The sequence below is a fragment of the Schistocerca cancellata genome, unplaced genomic scaffold (assembly GCF_023864275.1).
Source record: "Schistocerca cancellata isolate TAMUIC-IGC-003103 unplaced genomic scaffold, iqSchCanc2.1 HiC_scaffold_718, whole genome shotgun sequence".
Lineage (NCBI taxonomy): Eukaryota > Metazoa > Arthropoda > Insecta > Orthoptera > Acrididae > Schistocerca > Schistocerca cancellata.
Window position 1 is genome coordinate 12,470,229 of NW_026046729.1, and position 5,333 is coordinate 12,475,561.

The window sequence follows — 5,333 nt, forward strand, 5'->3', positions numbered from 1 at the left end:
TCTGTTTAATAGCACCTTAGAGAAAATTTTGTATGTAACTGGTACTAGCGAAATGCCTCTGTAATTGTTTGGATCTGACTTATCACCCTTTTTATGTAATGGATGGATCAATGCACATTTCCATTCCTCTGGCACTTTCTCTGTGATCCAAATTTCGGAGATAATCTTATGGATTTTTTTGGTGATGTTTTCATCTTGGAGTTTCCAGATCTCGGCGATAATACCATCTTCTCCGGCAGCTCTGTTATTTTTCATTTGTTTTATGATTTCCTCTACCTCTTCTATTGTGGGTGGATCAGAATCGGCATTAGATGTGGTCTTTTGGAATGTTAATTTTCCTGTAGGTTTTTTGCAATTAAGAAGTTTATCAAAGTAATGTTTGAGAATTTTACAGTTTTCTTTTGTGTTTGTTTCCAGGGATCCATCTGTTCTTCGGAAGCAGAGGCTAGGGGGTTGATAGCCCTTAATATTTTCTTTGAAAGTTCTGTAAAAATTTCTTGTGTTATTTCTTTTGAAATCTTCCTCAATTTCTTTTAGTCTGTTATTGTCATATGCTCGTTTTTCCCTTCTGATTTCCTTCGATGCTAGTTTCTGAACTTCGTGAAATTCTTTCCATGTTTCTGAATTTCTGTAGCTACTGAACTTGTCCCATGCTTGCTTTCTTCTCTCAATGGCTTCATCACAATTTGCGTTCCACCACCTATGTTTGCGTTTTCTAGGTGGTTGTCCCCAGCACATAGTCTTCTGAACTGCCTTAAAAAATCTCATATTTATATTTAAGTGCCTTCCAACGGATATTGTGTGTTCACAATGAACCATCCACTTTAAAAAGAAGTAGAAAATCCAACTGCGGTGTCACCGCCAGACACCACACTTGCTGGGTGGTAGCTTTCAATCGGCCGCGGTCCATTAGTACATGTCGGACCCGCGTGTCGCCACTGTCAGTAATTGCAGACCGAGCGCCACCACACGGCAGGTCTAGAGAGACGTACTAGCACTCGCCCCAGTGTACGGACGACTTGCTAGCGACTACACTGACGATGCTTTTCTCTCATTTGCCGAGAGACAGTTAGAATAGCCTTCAGCTAAGTCCATGGCTACGACCTAGCAAGGCGCCATTAACCATTTCTGGAGAGAGTCTCACTTGTATCATCAAGAATGCTGTATACAAATGATGGATTAAAGTTAAGTATTCCAGAAGCTACGTACTTTTCTTTATAGCATTCATTACGTATCCTGTTTCAGACCTCACGCCCATCTGCGTGAGCTTAACGCGTGCCTTTCGGCTACTTCCGAGTGGCGTGGCTGTCTTGCTACGCCACAACACCAACTATATTCACAATAACGAAAATAGTAGTATACGAAGTGTGGAAGAGCTATGCAATAAACACACTGCAACCTTCGATGACTGAATAGAAATTAAATATTGGTTCCCACATGTACTAACGAAAGTTTGAACTTAATGAATGATGAATATCGCCAGCTCTGAATACGACTGGAAACCACTGTGTCTCCCGTAATAGAATTTGATGTGGTAGAAAGCTCAGTTACAAAAAAGATGCAGCCATCTCACCATAACTCAGAATGTAGTCACTCCAAGTGCTCCTATCTTTACCAGAAGACAATGCATTTTCACTAAACAGACCATCAGAGCCCACGGCACCAAGTGGCAGAGCACAGTGCGTACACAGTGCTAAGCGGATGAACGAAGGAGGTTCACATGAAAGGGAGGTGGCGTTTACCTATGTCGAGCACAGACGTCAGCTGAAGCCTGTCGGCCGTCTTTGTGAGCCTTAGAAGTCTGATACTCCACTACAGTATTGCGTTAAACCTACTCTTCCATCATTAATATGTTCAACTTACAGGCAGTTCTCAGCATGTACTTCGAAGCAATACACTCCCATGGTCGAATATGCATACCACACAGATGAAAACAACTTTTTTTAATACTAATGCTCACTTGTCAAGCATGGTGTACATCGTGGCAAAACCTTGAATGTTGGACGTTAATATTTCTTTTGAAAGGTGGCTACTGATTTCGCTGTGGCGTTCATACACGAACGCTGAGTCCGAGATGTTTCTAGCGCGAGTAGTTGCGAGAGAACAGTTGTTGAAAGCAGTGGTAACTGGTCGGACGCAGCCTGCGGTGGAGATAAGCCGCGTGACATGAGTGGTCGCAGCCAACAGTAGTGCCAGAAGAGACATTGGTATTAACTGAGGATCTTTGGTAATTTGCCGTTTCGCTTTACCTAGTTGTTGCTTGCTTGTGCACTGGAGGGATTTTGTCAGATTTGTATATGGATACATTGAGAGTAATATTTGTATCTATGTTGTTGCTAGGGACTAACCTATTGATAACTATTGATTACAGACATTGTGAAATAATTAAATTTGGTGCTAATCAGACTGTTGAACGAAAGGTCTGTTAACGTTTCTCAGAGTTAAAATCATCAATTTTGTGAATACAGTACATTAAATTTCTTATTGGTTTCCATCATTTTTAAATCACTTAAGGCTAGTTGACCAAACCTCTCCTGATCATAGAATTTATAAAAAAAATGGCATTAGTTGTATCAGTCGCTGTGACCGTGCAATGCATTCTGCACGGATTGCAGTAATGGTTTCCAATTATTTTCAGCGTGTTGTTCATCAAGCAGTTGATGCGGCAAGACGAGGTAAGTTGTCTGTAGCGTGCAGGACAATTACAGTATATTTGTTATGAGACGTTAGAGAGTATTTTAAAACCTGCAGTCAGATACTGAAGAACTGATTATTTCATAACTTGTAAGAAAAGTAACCAATTTTTTTTTTTTTTTTTTTTTTTTCTCAACCAGAGCAGTATTATTATCAGAGATGGAACTTCATACATTTCCGTACGTCTTTCACCAGAACAAATAGTAAGTACTCAAATACTGATATAAATAAAATTTACAATTTTCAACCTACCGAAAGTTTTATTGCCATTTTTAAGCACAATAAAAGAGCAGAATTGCAATATGAGCACTTCCCTAAGCCTCACCAATATGACGGAGGCAGGCTTCAATTTTTCGGTGTAAGGGTGTCTCCCTATGTTCTAACCCCATTGGGGTAAACAGAGTATGCCTTTGTCCACTGACCGTGCTGCCTTGCTGACCGATTCTGCCCTCTATAGGCCGACTAATCTCAGAGTTTAGTATACTTGAGTAACACATGCCTCGCAGTTCCCTACCAAAGATAAGCTACGCTAGCAGACGGATAAATGACTGTCGTTTCCTCGACATGGACAAGTGCTTATCGATGCTCACGTGAATACATAGCATGAAACAGGTCTATAGCAGACGACTTGTGCTAGTAAGTTATTGTTTCTGTTGTAAGTACAAATAAAATTAATACATTTACGGAGAAGATGTGTCATGTACATGTACACTTACATCTGTACGTGGGAGAGCCCCTTACGATGTTTGGCACCGGGTATTTTGTGTACCACTGTCACTTCATCCCCTACCTGATCCAGTCGCGTATGTTTCGCGGGAAGAACAGTTTCTGGTAAGACGACATGTTGATTTGGATCTCTCTGATTTTACTTTCGTGGCCTTTCTCGCGGAATATACTTTTTGGGAAGCAATATGTTGGTTGATTATTCGACGATCGTACGCTCTCCGAACTGTAGTAGTAGACCATACAGTGATGCAGAACGCCTCTCTTGGCAGCGTCTGAGACCGGCGTTGGCTGAGCATCACTTTTTGCGCTTAATAAATGATGTTAAGAAACGTGCTGCTCTTCTTTGGCTCTTCTGTACTTGCTCTATCGCTCCTACCTTGATATGGAGCCCAGACTGGCAGTCTGTATTCACGTATTTGTCGATCGAGTGTACTGTAAGCTACTTCCTTTGTTGATGAACTACATATTGAGAGGATTCTTGCAACGAATCTCAGTCTGGCACATATCCTACTCACGATTAATTTCAGGTCGACGATCCACTTCAAGTCGCTCCATACACATACTCCAGGAATTTGACAGACGTGACTGTTTCCAGTTATTGTTCTGTAATCGAGTAATCATACAGTAAAAGGAATAAAGAGTTTTTCTGTCCATGTATTAGTATAACGAGTTGTGGTAGGCTCATGCTACGTGTTGGATTAAACCTTAGTTGCAATTCTGTGTTTAGTCCCGCGAGGTTATCGCGATTATGCTGTTTCTTTCCGCAGGTGGCAGCAGCGGTGTGTATTGATATTCCATCCTTGGAATATCTTCAGCCTGGCGCTTATAGTTTCCGGCTAGGCTGTGTGCGGGCAGCTGGTCGGTTGGCTTGGAGCAGCGAGGAAATCTGCGCAGCATATAGTTTGGCCGGGCTGCTGGCGGCCTCTATGCAGTGTCGGAGAGTGTGGTGCTGTTCCCATTGCTACGAGGTTCATGGCTCACCGATCCTGGACATGAAAGTTGAGTTTTGACTTAATCTGCCAGCAAGTCCCGACTGTTCTCATTGTGTCGTTTGGAGTTCGTTGTCGTCTGTTGGGATATTCCTCCTAGCAACAATGTGTGTTTTCCAGGTGGCAAATTTTAGCCAAACTCCGCTGTAGTTTAAGTGTACTTGGTTATTTGAATTGAAGTACACCAGTGGAATCTTCTGCCTTGTAGGCGTTAACGTTCCGGTTACCTGCACTGGCCGTTAACGTAAATTCTGGCAGTGTACTTTCCTCATCGTTTTGTCGCTGTCCAGCACGGTGTGTTGTTTGACAGCTCAATGTATTATTGGTTGTGCGCGCCAAAACATTCTACGTTGTTCCATTGAATTACCTGTTGTGTGCTGGTCGGGTGAAGCGAAGGTTATCTTTTCAGTGGGTCAGTTGACTGTCTGTCGGTTGGGTTGTCGTCGGATCGACAATGGTTGGGCCGACTGCCTGTCTCACCCACGCGAGTGTTTGTTTGAATTCCAGGCCGACCCTCGGATATTCTGAGCGCCCTTGGGTTAAGCTAAGTATCAAAGGTGGGTCAGATATGATAGTCGGATGCTTCTATAGACCACCTGCATCAGCAACCGTAGTAGTTGAGCGCCTCAGAGAGAACCTGCAGAACGTCGTGAAGAAGTTTCGTGATCATACTATTGTAATAGGGGGAGACTTCAATCTACCAGGTATAGAATGGGATAGTCACACAATCAGAACTGGAGCCAGGGACAGAGACTCTTGTGACATTATCCTGACTGCCTTGTCCGAGAATTACTTCGAGCAGATAGTTAGAGAACCAACTCGTGAAGCTAACGTTTTAGACCTCATAGCAACAAATAGACCGGAACTTTTCGACTCCGTGAATGTAGAAGAGGGTATCAGTGATCATAAGTCAGTGGTTGCATC